The 25235-nt window shown below is 36.5% G+C and overlaps 1 long non-coding RNA gene across 3 annotated transcripts; it reads right to left on the bottom strand.

Annotated features, from left to right (window-relative positions):
* Positions 1 to 441: 441 nt before the first annotated feature.
* LOC127871200 (uncharacterized) lies at positions 442 to 25001 on the bottom strand. Of its 3 annotated transcripts, none has more exons than XR_008045208.1 (8): positions 24524 to 25001; positions 22425 to 22584; positions 19193 to 21548; positions 14201 to 16748; positions 6472 to 6584; positions 5539 to 5642; positions 2423 to 2752; positions 442 to 2312 (listed from the first exon to the last, which is right to left on the bottom strand). It is a non-coding gene; the product is annotated as an uncharacterized LOC127871200 (long non-coding RNA). The 3 variants fall into 3 exon arrangements; XR_008045207.1 differs by lacking the exon at positions 442 to 2312 and having other exon boundaries at positions 2347 to 2752; positions 14201 to 14291; positions 16465 to 16748; positions 24524 to 24985; XR_008045206.1 differs by lacking the exon at positions 442 to 2312 and having other exon boundaries at positions 2347 to 2752; positions 24524 to 25000.
* Positions 25002 to 25235: the final 234 nt, after the last annotated feature.

The following is a 25235-nucleotide window of genomic DNA, read 5'->3' as shown; positions in this document are numbered from 1 at the left end:
TGGGGACAAGGGTCATATACACATCTCCGCATGATAAATATATCTGACATGGTAATAAAAAAATGCACAATGATAAAGAAGTAATAGTTTTGACTTGAATTTGAACTCTTGAGTGTGACTTTCAAATTTGAGAAGAGAACAAGCCAAACTCTGTCTCGTGATGGTAAACATTGGTGAAAGCTAACACTTAAATCGCAGGCAGAATGATAAGGAAACAATGGGTTTTAGCTCGTTTATTACAACAAACGACAAGCCTGCATATCCCGTCGTTATTTTGTTTCTAAAGTCAAAAGGTGGTATAGTGCATGAAGATTTATCACCATGTGCATTATGTGATTTCTCTGTATGGAACAGTTCTTCAAATTGTTAAGGGTCATCATGGTCGACAAGTGATATGGCCGACTAACGGAGGGACGGATAGACAAAAAAAAACCATACAAATTATCGCAAAATGTTTATTGTGTGTTCTATATATCAATATGGTATACATAAAGCATGTCAAACAATTTTAAAACACAAAGTAATTTTCAGCTGTTTAACAACAAAACAAATATGTTTCATGCATTCAATAAAAGCTTAACATAAACAGCCACACCTTAGCCACTGGCCCCTGTGAAGGCGCTCCACTGATATCTTATGTGGAAGGTTCAACGTGTAACAAACTGTGATAAAACTAAAACAATTTTACTATTCATTATAAACTATAAATCAACTATAATACAAGTACACGTATAATATCATCGTTGAAATATAAATATGTCATAAAGATTAATTTTAGGCAGAACATTCACTTCTAACAATTACATAATTTTACGCACTGAATAATCATCCAAATTTAATAGATTTTAATAAATGTCAATGTTGATGCATTTTGCCTATATTTTTAATTGGTTTATTCCACAAAATCCTTGTAGACTTTTACTTTACTTGAAATTCTGTATGTGTTTACTTTGTTATGTTCAGTTGTGTACACAGATATCATCTATCAAAGGACACGTATTTCTTTAGCAAATAATATTGCTCTCATATATTACCAATAGAGACAATTGTATTCTTGACAGCTGTTAACATATGACATTGATCCACCTTTATTTGTAAGTGACTGATTTCAAATATCGAGGTATGAATTTTTCTTAAGATAATAAAAACTAAAAGTAAACACATTTTAAGTTGTTATCAAATTTATTTTTAGCAAATAGAATATAACAAGGTGTTTCTATATCACTTTGTATATTTGTCTCTTCGAAATATGTTATGCTGCATTACTGAAACTCTTTAATACAAACATAAGCAATCACACAATTAATGTATTTTAATAGTAATGGTTTGTACAAATGAATGAACAAAGTGACTTTTTCTAATAAACATGACGAAAATAAATGAAAAATTTACATCAAAGATACAATTGTTTGCAGGTGATCTATATATAGATGGCATAATATACCCACATACAGTGATCAAGAAATTTAGGTTAAGTTACTCACTGATTCAAGATGATACAATCTGGTGCTCTAAATGTGTATACAAAAATATAAAGGATAATAAGTTATATTATCCAACAACGAATGTGAACACTTATGAGTATGCAAGCATATGATCTATGAACACAAATTAACAATAATAACGTTTGCAACGATTCATAACACTAATTTATTAACTCTTTGTTTAATTTCTCATTTTCATTTAAAGGATCTCAAATAACGCAAGGGTCATTTTCTACTTCAGTAACAAACCATATCCATTCAATTCAATAAAGTAATGGTAGTAAATACAGAATTGACAATTTTGCCAACAATTTGTAAATATTCTCTTGAAAAAGTACGACAATAAGCAAGATTCTCGATAAAAAAGCGACCTGATAGAGTAAACTGTTGAGTATTGTATTCAGAAAATTAATAGACCGATCAAAACTGAAGCGTTAAAAATTCAACCTTTCTGAACAATTCTTTTAAAAAGCACATTTTTATTACTTGTAAAAGCTTATAAACCTGAAACTGCCTTATTACATGCAATTAATGCCTTTTCCCCAATTTTGCTCAAGTGACCTGCATCATTTGAACAGATTTGACAATCTTAAAATCATTTACAAAAAATCTAGGGTATTTTTTCCCATGCATTTATCATAATCAGTATCAAAATCTGTAGTGAAAGTTTCATAATACAGATGAAGTAATATGTGTGCTTATAATACAACTTTACATACTATATTTAACCAAAGCCTTTAACATTAAATGACTGACAGCATCATAGTTCTCATGATACATGTAATAATGTTTTTCTTTGAACACATCTTGGCTGGTCACATAACACACCTTGACTGGTCACATAACACATCTTGACTGGTCACATAAGACACCTTGACTGGCCACATAACACACCTTGACTGGTCACATAACACACCATGACTGGTCAAATAACACACCTTGACTGGTCACATAACACACCTTGACTGGTCAAATAAAAAACGTGGCTGGCCACATGACTTTCTGGCTTTCCACTGAAATTGTTGTGATTTGTCATTCTGCCATTTCAATCTGAACAAGGTAATTCATTGTCCACCCGCCACACAATTCAAAGAAGAGACTTGTTAGAGTTAGTGCTTAACAGACCACAAAGTACGAAGAGACTAGCATTTATAAAACAGTATCTGTATCCAAGCTTCTTAGGGTTGACCTGGGTCAATATGGTAACAGCTGCTACAACAGGCTGTGTTTGGGGTTGGGGATTGGTGTTTGATTGTGTCAATTGGCATCTGAAAATAGAAAGACTTGTGACTGTAAATGTCATTATTACATTATATGTTTGATACTGATTAAAACAAACAAGAACACGCACATACTCCCATTGCGTGTTACAACTTATCTGATTTGAATCCATAAAAGAAATGCTAGTCCGGAGACTATTGATAAAATAACAATTAATATTCATAAATTATGGTAAAGGATACTCGCTTTCTTACCAAATACTTTGGGATATTTGATAAAATGCTTTTTTGCAATTAGAAAAATAGTACCAAACTATTATGGTGAGGGCCTTCTTGCTGATTGCCCCAAAACATGCATTTAGCAAGAGTTATTTCTGAGAAAACTCAAATGATTTGTGTGAAGTAGGTAAAATGGTTTGCCTACATGCACCCACTTTTTACTTTTATTTTAAAACTCTACTTATGTCAATGAAAAATGAACCAAAAAAGTTTCATCACACAAGAAGCAATTATTTTTGATATTAGACTAGATACACACATCTGACAGTTTGATGGATGTATGGACAGAAAAGGGTGAATCTACATGCACCCACACATCTCTGAACTTGGGGGCATGCAAAAAAGCATGCACATTACTAAAAAAAACTCACCAAAGGATCGCTCTGCAGGATGTTTATAAAGCATGCACATTACTTAACAACTCACCAAAGGATCGCTCTGCAAGATGTTTATAAAGCATGCACATTACTTAACAACTCACCAAAGGATCGCTCTGCAAGATGTTTATAAAGCATGCACATTACTTAACAACTGACCAAAGGATCGCTCTCAAGATGTTTATAAAGCATGCACATTACTTAACAACTCACCAAAGGATCGCTCTGCAAGATGTTTATAAAGCATGCACATTACTTAACAACTCACCAAAGGATCGCTCTGCAAGATGTTTATAAAGCATGCACATTACTTAACAACTCACCAAAGGATCCCTCTCAAGATGTTTATAAAGCATGCACATTACTTAACAACTCACCAAAGGATCGCTATCAAGATGTTTATAAAGCATGCACATTACTTAACAACTGACCAAAGGATCGCTCTCAAGATGTTTATAAAGCATGCACATTACTTAACAACTGACCAAAGGATCGCTCTGCAAGATGTTTATAAAGCATGCACATTACTTAACAACTGACCAAAGGATCGCTCTCAAGATGTTTATAAAGCATGCACATTACTTAACAACTCACCAAAGGATCGCTCTGCAAGATGTTTATAAAGCATGCACATTACTTAACAACTCACCAAAGGATCGCTCTGCAAGATGTTTATAAAGCATGCACATTACTTAACAACTCACCAAAGGATCGCTCTCAAGATGTTTATAAAGCATGCACATTACTTAACGACTCACCAAAGGATCGCTCTGCAAGATGTTTATAAAGCATGCACATTACTTAACAACTCACCAAAGGATCGCTCTCAAGATGTTTATAAAGCATGCACATTACTTAACAACTCACCAAAGGATCGCTCTCAAGATGTTTATAAAGCATGCACATTACTTAACAACTCACCAAAGGATCGCTCTGCAAGATGTTTATAAAGCATGCACATTACTTAACAACTCACCAAAGGATCGCTCTGCAAGATGTTTATAAAGCATGCACATTACTTAACAACTCACCAAAGGATCGCTCTGCAAGATGTTTATAAAGCATGCACATTACTTAACAACTCACCAAAGGATCGCTCTGCAAGATGTTTATAAAGCATGCACATTACTTAACAACTGACCAAAGGATCGCTCTCAAGATGTTTATAAAGCATGCACATTACTTAACAACTCACCAAAGGATCGCTCTCAAGATGTTTATAAAGCATGCACATTACTTAACAACTCACCAAAGGATCGCTCTCAAGATGTTTATAAAGCATGCACATTACTTAACAACTCACCAAAGGATCGCTCTGCAAGATGTTTATAAAGCATGCACATTACTTAACAACTGACCAAAGGATCGCTCTCAAGATGTTTATTAAGCATGCACATTACTTAACAACTGACCAAAGGATCGCTCTGCAAGATGTTTATAAAGCATGCACATTACTTAACAACTCACCAAAGGATCGCTCTCAAGATGTTTATAAAGCATGCACATTACTTAACAACTCACCAAAGGATCGCTCTCAAGATGTTTATAAAGCATGCACATTACTTAACAACTCACCAAAGGATCGCTCTGCAAGATGTTTATAAAGCATGCACATTACTTAACAACTGACCAAAGGATCGCTCTCAAGATGTTTATTAAGCATGCACATTACTTAACAACTGACCAAAGGATCGCTCTGCAAGATGTTTATAAAGCATGCACATTACTTAACAACTGACCAAAGGATCGCTCTGCAAGATGTTTATAAAGCATGCACATTACTTAACAACTCACCAAAGGATCGCTCTGCAAGATGTTTATAAAGCATGCACATTACTTAACAACTGACCAAAGGATCGCTCTCAAGATGTTTATAAAGCATGCACATTACTTAACAACTCACCAAGGGATCGCTCTGCAAGATGTTTATAAAGCATGCACATTACTTAACAACTGACCAAAGGATCGCTCTGCAAGATGTTTATAAAGCATGCACATTACTTAACAACTCACCAAAGGATCGCTCTGCAAGATGTTTATAAAGCATGCACATTACTTAACAACTCACCAAAGGATCGCTCTGCAAGATGTTTATAAAGCATGCACATTACTTAACAACTGACCAAAGGATCGCTCTGCAAGATGTTTATAAAGCATGCACATTACTTAACAACTCACCAAAGGATCGCTCTGCAAGATGTTCATAGACTGATGGTCCTGCACCATAGAGCTGTGACAGCAAATGCTTCCAGACCAAACTCAACGCTCTGCTATCAAGATTTCTGGAAATAAGCATTTCATGTGTCAATCACGACAACAATTTTAAAGACTTTACAAGCATCTTATAAAAATTGTCAAGGATCAAAATGCGGGTTAAACCCTGGCAACACACTTGATAGTCTCTCAAAAAACGCAATGAACTTTCAAAATACAAGCATAAGTTAAAATATTTGAGTTAAGCCTAATTGTGGCAACTACGTTCCAGACTTCGACAGCTAGTCCTATTGTTTAAGATGTTCAATGCAATCAAGCTTAATAAATAGAAATCTAAATTTGTGTTATTGGGTGTGTGACCAATCTTTATTTCACAAGTGGTGAATGTTAACAATATAATTGAATGAGTTTCGAGGTCACAAGTTCATTTTTTTTCTCCAATAAACAAGCAATATAAATTTAAGTTTAACTGTGCAATCAATTTTATATGCAGGTTTATATTTACCCGCCGACTTATTTTCAATAAATGAACATATAATACATAGATATAAATTATTGAATAACTGGATCATAAAGATTTCAATGTATTTTTACAAACATTATTTAAACAACAGTACAGGATTTTGTGTAATATCCTAAAATAAGTATTATATACAGTTCCGAAAGTAAAAACAGAATGTATTCTTGTGGTTTTTTTAAAATTGGGATTACATTTAAAGCATGTTGTAATACCATAAAATACGTAATGCAATATATGGGTTATATTAGAAGTTATTATATGTTTGTTTATTTAAATATCTTGCCACTTGTAAATGGGATTTAATTATGTCATTCGGGTCAGTCAAACTGCTAATAAAAATGGTGAACATGTTCTGTAAAAATATTAAACTTTCTTACTGCCATGACCACCCAGGCCGATGTGACCTCCAACCTGACCGAAAGGTGAGTGCTGGGGTAAGGACAAGGTCATAGTGGAGGAATTAATTTCTAGGCACCCTAGGATGCTCAACCTGGATAGAGAAAGAGTGGTAGAGTGATTAAAATCAAACAATTAATCACAGTAAAGTAAACATATCAATATATGCTTACATTGTAACTATGTTTTGATGCAAATGTTTTAGATAAAATAAACTATTAAGATAAGATTAAGTCATATTTAAGTGTGTGCATTAATACGTGTATTGGCTGTCATGCCTATGCATCCGTATTGTTGATTTAAGTGCATTATAAAATTACGATCTTACACATGAATCAGCAATTATGCTCTATAACTCCTTAGGTTTTATTAAAACCATTCATAGTGTGTCAACGTTGCAACTGCAACAAACTGCTATGACTAGGTAGCTCAAACATAGCTGACAGCGTACTAGACTGCTGCTGATTCTATTTTTGGTGCTGTGTCCACGTGGGTTAGTTGCTAGGATACTGCCAGACACTAAAAACGTACAACCGAAAGACATACATACTGGGGATTTGTCATAATGCAACATCATATTTCACGAAGGTTCCTTTATGAACATGATTGATTGCAAGTGATACAAATTATTATCCTTTCTTTGCTTTTAGACACAACTATTTTAACAACTTTGCGCAACTGTGGGCACTGTGTTAGTTATAACCCTGAATATAATATAAGTTACAGCGCAACTTTGGGCAAAATGTAGTCATAACCCTGAATAGTATAACTAAGACAGCTCCTGATTTCCCATGTTTGGTGAGATACAGAGACAGTGCATCATTACAATGCAAAATAGAGACTTGGCCAATGAAAAGAAAGAGCTTTGTCACAAAATGACCACTTAACCACAGTGCAACGGATTCAAAAAATTGAAGTCCCAATCAAATGCCTTGAAAAAACTGTAGATGGGGTTTGATACACATCTTTTTACATTATACGTAGACAAAACGCACCTCTGACTAAACAACTTACACAATAACCTCTCCTTGATTTGTGGGATTTAATTATAATTGTTTCACATCCCCATCTTGCAGGTCATGTTGCTGTACTTATACTGTGATATTGGGATGTTCATAGATATATTGAGACAATGGTGCATCATGAACCTGCCCACACCACTGAGGATGCTGCCCAGTTGGTACCAATTTGACTTTTGGCCTGTAATCACATTTATCTGAAGGGTAAGCGTTTGGCGCATTCGCACAGTTAATTAGCTGGGTGAGATTTTCAGAAAAAGGTTCCTTGTTCATTGACAAGTTGTGCTGTAAAATAACATGTCAACACAGTGAAACTCTAGTTGCATCAGCAGGAGATCATTCTATTCATAACTACACGGTTTTTTACTTAAGGCAAGTCACCATGTGACATGAAGTTAGACACAGGACAAGCTCTACAAAGCATTATACAGTTTGCAATTTGAGCAGCACACTTAAACATGTATACAATGTCAAGAAAATTACGCTTATCACATAAATTCTGATGAAATTAATGCTTAGTCAAGTAGCATTTTTTCATAATGGTCATACACCAATGAAATAAAAAATAAGAATGTCAATCAAATACACCCGTTCATAAGACTGGGTACATTGATCACGAGTGCAATGGCAGACATGTTAAACGGTCAATGTGTCTTCAATAAACAAGAACATATTTTTGAAATGCTGCAGGTGATCTGTCTGGTTACTAAACTTGTACACAATATTAACACCACCCACAATACCCGGTAAAGACAAGTTTCATGTCTTTCATGATGATCCAGTTTTAATTGTCTTGAGAGTAGAGGTTATAGGTGACGCCAGCTACCCAACAGCCCACATAAAGCTATCACAGGTTTTTCTATAATTCAGGAGACTTGCTGCAAAAAAGGGTAATCATGGACAACACTTTTCGCTTTTATTGAATTTTTCGTTAAAAGGAAGTATTTTTTTAATTAAAATCCTGTTTAGGCGAAATGTGGTGTCCCTGACTTGCTTTTGCGGACTGCTAGGCAGAGACAACTCAATACACACATGCATAAAACCAGTTTCCCTGGGCAAGGCTCATATATGTTTTAAAAACTACTATTTAACTCTTATAATTACAACACAAAGTGAACGTAAACTGTATTTTCTAATTTGTTTTAATGTGTATTGTTTTTGTTAGCATTTTTGATGAATGCCATTGTGTTAACATTGACATGACTTTGCCGAAAGTAACCAAACACTGCTTAGGTTGACACAAGAACAAATAATTTAGCAATGAAATTATAAAACACGACGAATTTCACGAGGTCCACGGAGCTATGAAAAGGTCTCATGGATGGTTGAATTCTAATTCGGTTCGAGTCTATACAGATTGAGTTGTTTCAGTAACAGTTGGGACTTGGAACAAGATTACTCTAATTCTGTTGGAGATTGATTGATATACAGATTGAGTTGTTTCAGTAACAGTTGGAACTTGGAACAAGATTATTTTCATTCGATTTTGAGGGAATATCTGCGAGGCCAGTGTCACTGCTCCTGCAGACGTTTATAGCATTGTTTTTTTAACTACAGCTGGTGTTTCAAATTTCCTACTGGTAAATCCTTTCACCTTTTTTTTGCTGACAATGAGGTACAGATTACTGAATGGAAGCTCAAAACTAGAGCTGGTCTTATAAAAAGAGTTATTTTTTCCAACAACAGCTATACTATCTGAGTGTTTAATACAAATTTCATAGATAAACATTTTGACCAAGTTTAATAAATATCAGATCAATATTTGATAGTATTGGGATAAACATTTAGACCAAGATTGATGAAGATCAGACCAAAATTGCGACCACTGTCCAGAGTGCAGACAAGCCTTTTACTTAATTTCACCTTGTGACCTAGCTCTTGAAGTCAAGTGACCCATAATCGAAATTGTCCTCAATATTAATAAGGTAAGCAAGTTTGATGAAGATCAAATCAAAATTTGACCTAGATTTTCTTTAATTTGACATATTAACCTTTTTTGAAGATCATTGGCCCATGTTCTCACTTTGATTTAATTGAGGTTAACATTATAACCAAGTTTGATGAAGATCAGGCAATTATCGTTACTGGAGTGTGAACGTAAAGTCAAGTTTGACAGACAGACTTGGGTAAATCAATTATGTTTGCCATATCACTAAAGTTTAAACTAAACTGATAGTGACTTACCTATTTTAATTGTATCTGTTTAAATCTGAATGTGGTCTTAAGGTTAAGTTCAATCCTGTACATTTAAATACTATATATAGCAACCCCGGCAGACAAGATGCTTATCAGCTCATCAGTGATATAGTCATTCCAGAAAATTAATTTACTCTTCATTATAAGATTTTGAATCTAATTAAAACAAGGGACAAAATTGTCACAAAACCAGGTTTTCATTGTGAAAAAAAAATCTGATAAAAGGAGAAAACTCAAACTGAACTTTTGAAATGAACAAACAAAATTAACCCCCTTTGTAAGTTTGTTTTAAAAAAAAATCTATTTTTAGTCGTGGCGACCTTGACATTGGAGATATTGACGTGATTCTTTCGTGCGACACACCGTCCCATGATGGTGAACAAATGTGCCAAATGATTTTAAAATCTCACAATGAATGACATAGTTATGGCCAGGACAAGCTCATTTATGGCCATTTTTGACCTTTGAACTCATAGTGTGACCTTGACCTTGGAGATATCGACGTAATTATTTCGCGCGACACACCGTCCAATGATGGTGAACAAATGTGCCAAATGATTTTAAAATCTGACAATGAACGACACAGTTATGGCCCAGACAAGCTTGTTCCGCCCGCCCGCCAGCCGGCCAGCCAGCCCGCCCGCATTCGCCAATCTAATAACCAGTTTTTTCCTTTGGAAAACCTGGTTAAATATATATACTGCACATTAATAAGCATTAAATTTGCTTTCAAATGCATATAGTTTAAATAAAGTATCCATTGATGATAAAACAGAAGATAAGTCAGATTATCTTGTCAATCTTACATATCGCTATCTTTTCATTTTAAGACGCGCGTTTTTACACGTTCTTGTTTATTCCTTTTCATGAACTTTTATGAATAATAATGATTTGTACATGTTTAGTAGCATTCACAAAATCAATGACACGATGGCGTCATGAAATTCGTGGCGTCATTAAAACGTTTTCGACTTATTCACAGGTCTACACAAATATATTTGAATAATAGCACTTTCTTAACTGGAGACACATTGTCGCAAATCAAAACTAGTGACATGAAAATCAATAGGGGTCATCTGCCAGTCATGATCAATGTACATATGAAGTTTTATGATCCTAGCCAAAAGCGTTCTTGAGTTATCATCCAGAAACAACTTTACTATTTCGGGTCACCGTGACCTTGACCTTTGACCTAGTGACCTGAAAATCAATAGGGGTCATCTGCGAGTCATGATCAATCTACCTATCAAGCTTCATGATCCTAGGAATGAGCCTTCTTCAGTTATCATCTGGAAACCATTTTACTATTTCAGGTCACCGTGAACTTGACCTTTGACCTAGTGACCTCAAAATTGACAGGGGTCATCTGCGAGTCATGATCAATGTACCTATGAAGTTTCATGATCCTAGGCATAAGCGTTCTTTAGTTATCATCCGGAAACCATTTTACTATTTCGGGTCACCATGACCTTGACCTTTGACCTAGTGACCTCAAAATCAATAGGGGTTATCTGCAAGTCATGATCAATGTACCTATGAATTTTCATGATCCTAGGCATAAGCGTTCTTGAGTTATTATCCGGAAACCATTTTACTATTTCGGGTCACTGTGATATTGACCTTTGACCTAGTGACCTGAAAATCAATAGGGGTCATCTGCGAGTCATGATCAATCTACCTATCAAATTTCATGATCCTAGGCCTAAGCGTTCTTGAGTTATCATCCGGAAACCATTTTACTATTTCTGGTCACTGTGACCTTGACCTATGACCTAGTGACCTGAAAATCAATAGGGGTGATCTGAGAGTTATGATCAATCTACCTATCAAGTTTCATGATCTTAGGCCTAAGCGTTCTTGAATTATCATCTGGAAACCATTTTTCTATTTTGGGTCACTGTGACCTTGACCTCGTGACCTCAAAATCAATAGGGGTCATCTGCGAGTCAGATCAATGTACCTATGAAGTTTCATGATCCTAGGCCCAAGTGTTCTTGAGTTATCATCCGGAAACCACCTGGTGGACGGACCGACAGACCGACCGACATGTGCAAAGCAATATACCCCCTCTATTTTGAAGGGGGCATAATGATTTTAAGACAAGATGTGTTTGTGAAACACTATGTCCCCGTATATGACGTTTGACGTTGAAGGGTGACCTTGACCTTGACCCTTCACCACTCAAAATGTGCAGCTCCATGAGATGCACATGCATGTCAAATATAAAATTGCTAGCTTCAATATTGCAGAAGTGACATTACATGAGCAATTTTGACCCATATATTTGACCTTGAAGGATAACCTTGACCTTTCACCACTCAAAATGTGCAACTCCATGAGATACACATGCATGCCAAATATCAAGTTGCTATCTTCAATATTGCAAAAGTACTCATAAAATGAGCGATTTTGGCCACATATATTTGACCACTGACCTTGAATGATGACCTTGACCTTTCACCACTCAAAATGTGCAGCTCCATGAGATACACATGCATGCCAAATATCAAGTTGTTATCTTGAATATTGAAATATTGCAAAAGTGTACATTAAATGAGCGATTTTGTCCTATATATTTGACCTTTGACCTTGAAGGATGACCTTGACCTTTCACCACTCAAAATGTGCAGCTCCATGAGATACATATGCATGCCAAATATCAAGTTGCTATCTTTAATATTGCAAAAGTTATTGCAAATGTTAAAGTTGGCGCAAACCAACAGACCAACCAACCAACCAACAGACAGGGCAAAAACAATATGTCCCCCCACTACTAGTGGGGGACATAAAAATATGTTTTAAGATACATATATATTCGTAAAGTCGGGTCTGAGCCCTTTCTAATCATGTATTGATTCAAGGATAGCTAAACAATTCTGAGATACCAGGAAATCCTGGGATTCCATGCTAACATAGGAAATCCTGTGATTCCAAGTTATCTCAGGAAATTCTGGGATTTCAGATTATCTCAGGAAATTCTGGGATTCCAGGACCTCAGAAAATCCAGGGATTCCAGGACTAGGGCATCCCATTTTCCGCCCCTAGTTTCTGGAAATTTCATGATTTTCTAGGAATCCAGGATTTTTTTGTCGTTTCCCTGGAATTCCAAGATTAGATTCTCAGAACATGGAAACATCGTCACAATTACCGCCTCTGGTTTCATGAGATTTACCTGGATATTTCCAAGGAAATTTCCTGGGAAAATTCCTGAGAATTCCTTGGATAAGCCCAAGATATCTCAGGAAATGTTTTGCACGGGAACACAGCATGATTCCTGTCATGGGGTGATCACAATTGCTCACTTTGAGAACTTTGTGCTTAAGTCAGCTAATAACAAGGGCTGTTTGTAAAACATGCATGCCCCGCATATGGGCTGTCCGTTGTACTGTCAGCCATTGTGTGAATACAACTTTTAGTTTAAACCTATTTATTTTTAGCTCGATTGCATCGAAAGCCTAAGGCTTATATTAATGCTCTCGAGTCCGTTTCCTGGGCCTAGAACCAGTAATTGGTGTCTTTGGGGAAGATCTAAAGAATGCTCCCACGGTGGGGATCGAACCTGTGACCTCCCGGTCGCTAGGCGGACACCATATCCATTACACCACAGCGACCTATAAATACAACTTTTGTCACTGTGACCTTGACCTTTGACCTAGTGACCTCAAAATCAATAGGGGTCATCTGCAAGTCATGATCAATGTACCTATGAAGTTTCATGATCCTAGGCCCAAACGTTCTTGAGTTATCGTCTGAAAACCACCTGGTGGACCGACCGACCGACCGACATGAGCAAAGCAATATACCAACTCTTCTTCGAAGGGGGGCATAAAAAGATCTTTAAATGTGTTAATTTGCAACACATATCACTTATGAGTCTTCTGGGGGCAATAGCAATATGGGAAATTCTTGATGCAATCAATAAAGCTACTAACACCACTGCTATCATGTGCTTTTGTTTACCATTAAAATTATAATCACAGAGTTGATAGGTCATAATTGGTCATTTAAGTTGATATAATGATATCCACAAAAGAAACATTCATGTTCTGCAACGCTCCAAACATCACTGAGTCCTCTAATGTGTCAATAGCAGTTTAAAACCCATACTTATATTTCAAATAGATCCTGATCGCGTGAAGAGTTAAATAGTGAGATATGTTGGTACCTGATAATAAATTGTTTGTTATTGTTGTTGTTTTTAGTTGTAATATAGCTCTGGATGTTCAATTTAAAATGCAAATTTGAGTGTTAAGCTTGAAACTTAAAATGCATTTATTTTCTTCTCGTTTCGATATAAGATACAATCGTTTGTCGCTGAACCCCTTATCTGAAATAAGATAAACTGGTCAATTAAATGAAGAGCGGAAACCCCAGTTTGCATTGGGTTTTACCTATGTGTTAAAGCCTGAATGCATCTTAAGTCTTAGGCTATTAAGACTGGGTCTCCTGAATGCTTTGCCACAGTGAACCCTTTTACAATGGCAAGGGGACTTACCTATTGAGATTTAGTGGCTGAGTCCGAATTGGTTAACATCATTCTCTGGGCCTCACCTTGTGATGATAAGGACCGTCCTACAAATGAGTTCCTGTAAACCGAATAATTCGATGCATTCTGAAATGGTATCAGTTATATTGGAAGTCAATCAATTTTGTTTGATTAAATAATAAATGAAATACACTGTGATAAAGGCTCTTGATACAAATGGGATATACACTAAACACTTGATACAAACATAACCTACTATATAAAATGTACAATTGATACACACATATTTCAACCCTCTGAAACCAATATTTATTTAGTTATGAGCAACAATAAAAAAGTGGGACGGATGTAAGAAAGGATGGAAGGAAGGACAGAGAGATTTACAGACAAGGGCAAATCTATACAACCCCCCTGCGCCCTTTCAAGGCAATACAACAAGACGGCTATTATGAAGTCCTGTAAGAAACGACTCTTAAAACAAAATCCATGAATTTAAATAAATATTGCAAATTGGAAGAGAATATGTGTATAATGTGCTGAAGGCATTTTAATAATTACTCAAATTAAATAATATTTAACAATTCTATTAAACGGATTTTTATGCAAGCAGAAACATTTGGTTTAGGGGCTGAATTTAAGCAGACAAATAGACAAAACTATGCCCTATCAATATATATATAACCCAAACACGAGAGCTCTTGCCCTAAGATCCTGGATCAAGAGTCAATCATCCCCATGCCCAGGAAGTGTCACTGGAAGTCTGGGCCCAGCTGACCAGACAGCCTGTTGTTCAGCTGGTTATCGATCTATGATTGCATGGGGTAATGTAGGAACCGGCTTTTAAAACAAAATCCAGGAATTTCAATAAATATTGAAAATAAATGAAGAGAATACTTGCATAATGTGCTAAAGACATTTAAATAATTGTTTTACGAAAATTGAATAAAATTTAAAAGTTCTATTAAATTAAAGCGGATTTTTTATTGCAAGGAGAAACTTTGGGTCAGGGGCAAAAATTTAGCCAAACAATAGACAAAACTATGCCCTGACCTATGATTAAATCTGATATAAGATAAACTTTTATTTGATATTTATTTACCATGTTTGATCAAATAAAAATGAAAACTACTTGAGCTAGAGAGTGGACACCATGTTCAATGTTTAAAACGCAGTATGTAACCCCGTGACCTAGTTTTTGACCCGGCATGATCCATATTCGAACTTGACCTAGACATCATCTACATACAACGTCTGACCAAGTTTGGTGAAGATTGGATGAAAACTACTTCAATTAAAGAGCGGACACCATGCTCAATATTTAAAACGCACTAGGTGACCCAGTGACTGGTTTTTGACCCGGCATGACCCATGTTCGAACTTGGCCTTGACATCATCTAGACACAACTTCTGACCAAGTTTGGTGAAGCTCTGATGAAAACTACTTGAATTAGAGAGTGGACAACATGCTGAATGTATAAAACGCACTTAGTGACCCCGTGATCTAGTTTTTGACCCGGCATGACCCATATTCAAACTTGACCTAGACATCATCTAGATACAACTTCTGACCAAGTTTGGTGAAGATTGGATAAAAACAACTTAAATTAGAGAGCGGACACGGACAGACTGACCGACCGACAGACTGACTGACCAAAAGACAAGCTCACTCCTACATACCCCCCTAAACTTCGTTTAGTGGGGGTACAAAAACTGCACAGGCTAATCTGGGATGACAATTTAATAGGACTTAATGTATGTGCAGTCTGCACAGACTAAACTGGGATGACACTTTAATAGGGCTTAATGTATGTGAAGTCTGCACAGGCTAATGTGGGATGACAATTTAATAGTACTTAATGTTTGTGAAGTCTGCACGGGCTAATCTGGGATGACAATTTAATATGACTTAATGTATGTGCAGTCTGCACAGGCTAATCTGGGATGACAATTTAATATGACTTAATGTATGTGCAGTCTGCACAGGCTAATCTGGGATGACAATTCAAGCACATACATGAAGCCCCATATCCCAGAACACCGCTAAGATACTACTTATTGTTATTGTTGCTGCTGCTGCTGCAACTGGGCCATAGACAGAGATGGAGCGAGTCCCGACGCCGAAGTTGCCACCCAAACCCGAGAACTGCCAACAACAACTGTTGTTGAATGGCGTCAATCGCATACTGCTCTCCAGGCCTACGGTTCACATTATTCGAGAACAACATATCGAGGTCAGTCACATTAACAGACGTGTCACGCAATGCCTGCTCTACCTGTTGGATCAGATCGTTTCAGTTCGAGCGACTTCTTCGGCCTAATTTGTTGACGCCCATCATCCAATTGTTGCTAAGCGACATCGATGCTGAGATGGAAGTCAAACTCACCAAGGCTCTGCTGTTGGAAGTGTTGATGTAGCCAACATGGGAGGAGATATTGATAGGAGGCTTGGTAGTCTGACGCAATATGTCTTCGTGCTGAATTTCTTAAGCGAGTTGTAGTATTTGTGCAAGAAGGAGGTTGTCATCGACTTTCACTTCAATGACGTTTGTCATGTTTGCTGAAAAGGAAATGGAAAGTAAACTAAAACTGGATTGTTTAGTGACACATGAATAAGCCTTGCAACACCTTACTTTACAGACCTGTTTTTTTAAATGCCAAACATTGTGCCTATAATTGATAGTTAGAATATTGCAATTAACTTTTCACCAATTAGAACTCAGAATAACGTAGTATCAATGTTTTACGCGCACCAACTTGAAATTGGAATTTTTGGGTTTGTAGAAGGGTGTAATATTTATTTTTTGTAAATCAAAAACAGGCATTACTTGAGCAATTTAGAATGTGAGACTGTACGCCTTTAATTGTGTGACTATAGAACTTTAAATGTGAGACTACATAATTTTAAATGTGATACTCAGCAACTTAAAATGTGAGACAACACAACTTTAAATGTTACAATCTACATATTTAAGTGTGAGTCTGCACACCTTTAAATGTGACAGTTTATGACTTATACCTGAGACTTAACAACTTTAAATGTGAGACAATACAACTGTATGGCATTTAATATGAAACAATAGATGTGAGTTCAAAATAGTAATTAAACTTAGTGAAATAAGCAAACTAGAGCTGTGTCACAGACGTGACGAATACCCCCACATACCGCATTGAAACATAATATTTTGCATGTCGTCTTCACAAAAAACAGCAGACACCATGCTTAATTTTTAAAACGCACTAAGTGACCCCTTGACCTAGTTTTTGACCCAGAAAGGCCCATGTTCTAACTTGGCCTTAAGATCATCAATAAAACTTTTGACCAAATTTGGTGAAGATGGGATGTAAACTACTTGAATTAGAGAGCGGACACCATGCTGAATGTTAAAAAATACAAAAAGTGATCCGGTAACCTAGTTTTATGCCCGGAATGGCCCATGTTCAAACTTGTCCTAGAGATCATTTATATAAAACTTGTGACCAAGTTTGGTGAGGATTGGATGAAAACTACTTGAATTAGAGAGCGGACAACATGGTGAGGTTTAAAACGCACTTAGATACCCCGTGACCTTGTGTTTGACCCAGCATGACCCATATTCAAACTTGACCTAGACATCATCTAGATACAACTTCTGACCAAGTTTGGTGATGATTTGATGAAAACTACTTGAATTAGAGAGCAGACAACATTGTGATGTTTAAAACGCACTAAGTGACCCCGTGACCTTTTTTTGAGCCAACAAGACCCATATTCAAACTTGACCTTGACATTATCAAGATATAACTTCTGACCAATTTTTGGTGAAGCTCTGATGAAAACTACTTGAATTAGAGAGCGGACAACATGGTGAGGTTTAAAACACACGAAGTGACCCCGTGACCTAGTTTTTGACCCCGCATGGCCCTTGTTCGAACTTGACCTACACATCATCTAGTTACAACTTCTGACCAAGTGTGGTGAAGATCGGATTTAAACTACTTGAAATAGAGAGCGGACATCATGCTCAATGTGTAAAACGTACTAAGTGACCATGTGACCTAGTTTTTGATCTGACATGGCCCATGTTCGAACTTGGCCTTCAGATCATCTAGATAAAACTTCTGACCAAGTTTGGTGAAGATCGGATGAAAACTACTTGAATAAGAGAGAGGACACCATGCTGAATGTTTAAAAACTCACTAAGTGACCCCGTGACCTAGTTTTTGACCCGGCAAGGCCCATGTTTGAACTTGGCCTAGACATCATGTAGATACAACTTCTGACCAAGTTTGGTGAAGATAGGATGAAAACTACTTGAATTAGAGAGCGGACACTTAATACGAACCAACAGACTGACCGACAGACAAGTTCACTCCTATATACCCCCCTAAACTACGTTTGTGGGGGGTATATTTAAGCCATTATTCTGATAAAAACCTTTAAAATGTGCTATAACTAGGGGCTAGCTCTGTGCAGAGTTTATTTTAACCATTTTTGGATTGGGACAATTCGCAAAAAATCATAGTGTTTTGAATTAAATTGGGAAAATGGTTGTAGTTTTTGCTAAACATAATTTAAAAATTGAGAATAAGTGCTATCAAGATGAATTGCACTTAGGTTCAACTTATAGAGCTTCATAAGGAAACAAACTCAATTTGTAACCTATTAAAACATTGTTTGGGGTCAAACCTTGAATTGAGAACTTTAGCCAGTAATTATGGAAAAAATAAACTGTTTAAGATTACGACTGGGACTCAATTTTAGCCAAGATTTCGACAAAATGAATAACACTGTATGATCTCACCTGAAGCTCAAGAAGCTGAGCTGATATGCTGGCCTTGCTGGTATTGCCAAGGGCTGAATTTGAGTTCTGATTAACTCAATGTTGCAACCTATCAAAACATTCTTTTTCTTTCGGGGAAACCATGAATTGAGAACTTAAGCCAGTAATCATTGATATTGACTTTTTGAGATAAGAATTCGGCCCCAATTTCAACAAAATAATTAACACTGTAAGGTCTCACCTGTGCTCAAGAAGCTAAGATGACATGCTGATCTTGCTGATATTGCTAAGAGCTGAGTTTGAGTTCTGCTTTATTCAGGTTGCAAGTCAAAGGGCGTACTGGACCACACAACAAAACTGCTGTTATTTTTCAAAGCCTTTTCTTGCATCAATTCAATGCGAGGCCTTTTGGGCTCGGAGTGCTAAGTGCTCATAACAAAACCAAACATGTTCACTTTAAGCACCTTGTTCACAATAGTGGGCGTAATTTGCGTCTGTGGCATACCCCATGGATATATGGATCTCTTAGTGTTTACAACAAAGTCTTTACTGCCTTTCTGTGTCAGCATGGATGTATTGTGCTCTGGGTATTTACATCCAAGTCATAACTGCCTTTCTGTGTCAGCATGGATGTATCGTGCTCTGAGTTCACAGCAAAGTCATAACTACCTTTCTGTGTCAACAAGGATGTATTGTGCTCTGTGTTCACAACCAAGTCATAACTACCTTTCTGTGTCAACAAGGATGTATTGTGCTCTGTGTTCACAACCAAGTCATAACTGCCTTTCTGTGTCAGCATGGATGTATTGTGGTCTGTGTTCACAGCCAAGTCATTACTGCCTTTCTGTGTCAGCATGGATGTATTGTGTTCTGTGTTCACAGCCAAGTCATTACTGCCTTTCTGTGTCAGCATGGGTGTATCGTGTTCTGTGTTCACAGCCAAGTCATCACTGCCTTTCTGTGTCAGCATGGGTGTATCGTGTTCTGTGTTCACAGCCAATCATTACTGCCTTTCTGTGTCAGCATGGATATATCTTGCTCTGGGTGTTCACAACCAAGTCATTACTGCCTTTCTGTGTCAGCATGGATATATCTTGCTCTGGGTGTTCACTGCATAGTCATTAATGCCTTTCTGTGTCAGCATGGATATATCTTGCTCTGGGTGTTCACAGCATAATCATTACTGCTTTTCTGCGTCAGCATCAATATATCGTTCTCTGGGTGTTCACAGCATAGTCATGACTGCCTTTCTGTTTCAGCATGAATGTATTGTGCTCTGTTTTCACAGCCAAGTCATTACTGCCTTTTTGTGTCAGCATGGGTGTATTGTGTTCTGTGTTCACAGCCAAGTCATTACTGCCTTTCTGTGTCAGCATGGATGTATTGTGCTCTGGGTGTTCACAACCAAGTCATTACTGCCTTTCTGTGTCAGCATGGATGTATTGTGCTCCGGGTGTTCACAGCATAGTCATTACAAACTTTCTGTGTCAGCATGGATATATCTTGCTCTGGGTGTTCACAACCAAGTCATTACTGCCTTTCTGTGTCAGCATGGATGTTTTGTGGTCTTGTTGTTCACAGCATAGTCATTACTGCCTTTCTGTGTCAGCATAGATATATCTTGCTCTGGGTGTTCACTGCATAGTCATTAATGCCTTTCTGTGTCAGCATGGATATATCTTGCTCTAGGTGTTCACAGCATAATCATTACTGCTTTTCTGCGTCAGCATCAATATATCCTCTGGGTGTTCACAGCATAGTCATGACTGCCTTTCTGTTTCAGCATGAATGTATTGTGCTCTGTTTTTACAGCCAAGTCATTACTGCCTTTTTGTGTCAGCATGGGTGTATTGTGTTCTGTGTTCACAGCCAAGTCATTACTGCCTTTATGTGTCAGCATGGATGTATCGCGCTCTGCGTATTCACAACCAAGTCATTACCGCCTTTCTTTGTCAGCATGGATGTATCGTGCTCTGGGTATTCACAACCAAGTCATTATTGCCTTTCTTTGTTAGTAACATTGCCAAAAGTCCGTTCTATAATGATATTTTGGCCGCTGGGAGGACAATCTGGGGCAGTCTGTAACCCTACTGTTGTCCAAACTATCAACAGCAGTCGAAGTATCCCATAGGAAAGCTAATGCTTTTATTGTTCCTTGATTTTCTCCTGTTCAATTTCCGTTTGTCCCATAAAGATTGGAACAAGTTATTGAACTTTTTATTCTTCATGATATTTGTTGTGATGTCCAACAGCAACAACCGACTGTTAGCGTAACCATAACTACCGCTATTTTTTTCTTTAACTTTTCGTGTCTGTAACACTCGTCCCTTTCAGGCCCACGCGGAACTCTAGCTTAACAAAACTACCCAGGCTTATGTGTGGACAACTTGACGTGGGCATTGCGTTTGTTCAGAACAGAATTATGCTCAGAATTTCCGGCAGAACGGAGTTGTTCAACGCTGCTGACTTTTTGAGTCAGGAGGTCAAGGGGGAGGAGTTAGAAGTCAGGGGCGGGGAAGGGTGGTTCTGGACTGGGTCTCTTGCAGGCGGGACTTGTGCGGTTGCTGGGTCAACTTGATATCAATGCTGGTGCTCTGCTGAAAACAACAACAACACAGTGGGTGATAGGAACTTGTAACAAATTATATTACAATCTATAACAAACTATGCCTCTTGACAGGTTGTGAAGGTTTTCAACAACATGAATTTCTAATCTGGCATTTTATTGGTTCCTTGTCCTTAATAGCATGAACGTAAAAACAATTAAGTCATTTTGTATTAAAACAAGAAAAGTGTTGGCTAATGCTTTACTTATCTGTAAATTTATATCTTTAATCTTTATGTATTTTCATAAGCCAATATGCGTATAACTGATGTTAGAAAGTGTCGTCCCAGATTAGCATGTGAAATTCACATAAGCTAAAAAGGGAGGGTACTTTCTGACTAGACTGGATTTTCATAAAGAGGATTATTTGTTCAATGAAAAATACCTTTAAGAGGAAAATGTTGTCCGTGATTAGCCTGTGTGGACTGCACAGGCTAATCTGCGACAACAATTTAAGCACATGCATTAGGCCCCATTTTTCAACATCACAGCTTATTTATCTATTAGACAATTTTTTGCTGCATAACACAAAGAAGGAAATCCATCTGGTTAAAAATTTAATATTTTTTAATTGTACTTATTCTATTAATCACATTACTTTTAAAATGCCATTAGATATGTTTTATTGTTAATATAGGTTTCAATAAATGGGAGGCAACAATATTAATATTTAATAATAATATTAATGTCTCACCAATGTTGAAAAAAAACACACACACATATTATATTACCATGCCTTTACAGATCTTTGATGGTTAAAATCTGTTTAAATTCACACTAGAATTTTTTTTTAAGTCAATCAACAAGTAAGTTGTAAGGCATAATAAAAATAAATAAAACATTAAACAACTTAAGGGCAACAACTCACTGCTGGTGCAGATCTACAGTTCTCTCCCTTGTTAGTTTCAGCTAAAATGTCCTTCATGTTGCAATACGAGGACATGGTAAGGCTGTCTCCCCCTCACATCGCTGGACTTTGATTTGGCTGAGCCTTTCACTACTCCTTTGTCTTCTATGCTTAGCAGGTGCTGTAACATTGAGAAAACCAATATGAAGTCTTTTGAACTAGTAAATTAGTAATACACAGCAATTGTTTTGCCAAATTGAAAAAAGTATCTATACCACACCAATGAGGAAAATTAGCATAATAATATCAAACATCGGGAAAATTCTATCTTTTAAATTGGGAATTATATGTATTTTTAATTGCATGGAATTTAATTGCACAAATCCGATTAAAATATATTCTTTGACATGCGTTTTTGTTGAAATGTTCAGTTTCAGTGCTCATTTTATTAGTCCACATGCATATAAGGAAGTGCCTATTACGTGTACTTTATAAAGATGGAAAGAAAAGGCTTTTTTTCACATACACCTTGTAGTAAAAATTATGTTACAGGCCATTTGCCCTTAATAACTATCATATTACAATACTAGTTTGTCTGTACTTTGTTGATGCCCATAAATCTATATTATCACAGTTACCAATAACAAAACAATATTTTGTCCAAGTTATTTTAAACATTAACTGTGTTTGATATGATATTTTATGAACAAAATACGGATCGAAGTTTTCAATTTTGTGAAAAAATGAGTAGCCAACTCTTTACAAATGGCAAACTATGTTAAATTGGGAAATTGTGAGCTACTATTAGAATTGCTCAATGTGTATGTTAAATTTGCATTTATATGTACACCGATGTCTCAATTACCAGTTTTTAATCATAGTGGTGTTTATACCATATTTGTTGTAATCAGAATTTACAAATACCAACAGACTGGAAGCAGACTAAACTTGAGCCATATTCAGGACAACTGGGCTTAATGAATATGTATAGTACCACATTAGCCTGTGAAGTCCACACAGGCTAACTTGAGACGACACTTTCCACCAAGACATGATTTTTGTTTAGAAATAATTTCTTTAAAGCGAAAATTTCCTCAAAAATGGAAAGCATTATCCCTGATAATTCAGAGTGCGCACTGCACAGGCTAATCTGTGGATGGTACATAACATGCATTAAGCACCCTTTTACCATAACAAGGATCACCTGGTATCATCTTGTACAACTCTGTAACAGACTGTAGGGGGATTTACTTTGAGCCTCATACCGAGAAAACAGGGCTTTATAAATTGTGCACAAAGTGTCTGCCCAAATAAGCCTACGTAACAACTTAAAATGAAAGACTACATAATTTTTAATTTGATACTCTGCAACTTTAACTGTAAAACAATACAACTTTTAACATGACACTGAACAACTTAAAATATGAGACTGTACATATTTAAATGTGCACAACTTATTACGGGAGACTAAACAACTTGCAATAGACAATACAACAAGTCATAAGACACAATACTGTAAGTTTATGAGTACTTGATCAAACACGTATTGCCTATGGATTAGACAGAAATGCAAAAACAGATGAAAGTCTATGGTGAATTAAGTATATGATACTCTGTCTTGCTACCAGGGGCCATTATACTAGTAATTATAGCCTATTATGGTTAAATCTATTATATGTACGTGATATTGAATCGATACTAGTTGATGTCTACATTTATGCCATTGTTTTTGTAAGACAGACCTTAGATGTAAAGTTTAGTCACTGGCGTTGAAAGTGTGTGCATAAAGATATGAAAGCAGTATAGTGATTTTGTCTTTGCAAACATCCGGTTTCTAATTTAAATAAAAATCATATTAGATTATAATCAATTATACGTGAACACAAATACTTAACAATTTAGAATTTTTTATTTGTATTTTAATTGTACTAAGTTTCAACTTATACAGCTTAATAAGGCAAGTAAATCATTGTTGCAACCTATCAAACACTTTTTTTGGCAAATATTGCATTGTAAATTTTAACCAGTATTAAATATTAATTTTTTTATAGAGTTTTTGAGGGATGGGGCTGAATTTAGGCCCAATCTTTGACAAAATTAATAACACTGTAAGGTCTCACCTGAAGCTCAGAAGCTGAGCTGATATGCTGGCTTTGCAGATATTGTTAAGGGCCAAGTTTGAGTTCTGATAAACTTCGGGTTGAGAGTCGAAGGGCGTACCTTACAACAAAACTGGTGTCATGTTTTTAAGCCTCCTTTAGTCTCAATTCAATGCGATGCCGTTTGGGCTCGGAGTGCAAAACCGGACGTGTTTACTTTTAGCAACTTGTTTTTAATAATGGAGGAATTTGCGTCTGAGGTGCACCACATGAATATATTGTGCGCTGAGGACAGTCCGTAACGCTACTACTGTCCTAACTATCTACAGCAGATATTCTTCTGAATGAATCGTCTCCATTGTTCCTTGATTTGCTCCCGTTCCTCGCTGAATATATAGCTGTCTTATAAAGAATTAAACAAATTATTCAACGTTTCATTCTTCGTGAGATTCTTCGTGATGTCCACAGTGAGAACTAACTGTTAGCGCTAACTGTTAGCGTTACCATAAGTACTGCTATAACGTCTCGCTTATATATTTTTATCATATGTCAGGGATTAAGTAGTGAGCACCTTTTCTTTCCCTTCCAATATATCCAAGAGATAAAGGCAGAACACCAGTCTAAAGTGTAAAACATGGCCTCGAGTAAAATATGATTTTTTTTATTGAGAACAGCCCAACATAAAACGATTATTTAGTATAATGTTACCTATAAGAAAACCTGAACTGTTTAA

Source organism: Dreissena polymorpha, chromosome 3 (assembly GCF_020536995.1).
Source record: "Dreissena polymorpha isolate Duluth1 chromosome 3, UMN_Dpol_1.0, whole genome shotgun sequence".
Lineage (NCBI taxonomy): Eukaryota > Metazoa > Mollusca > Bivalvia > Myida > Dreissenidae > Dreissena > Dreissena polymorpha.
Note: the sequence above shows the minus strand (reverse complement) of the source record. Positions and strands in the feature narration are given on the sequence as shown.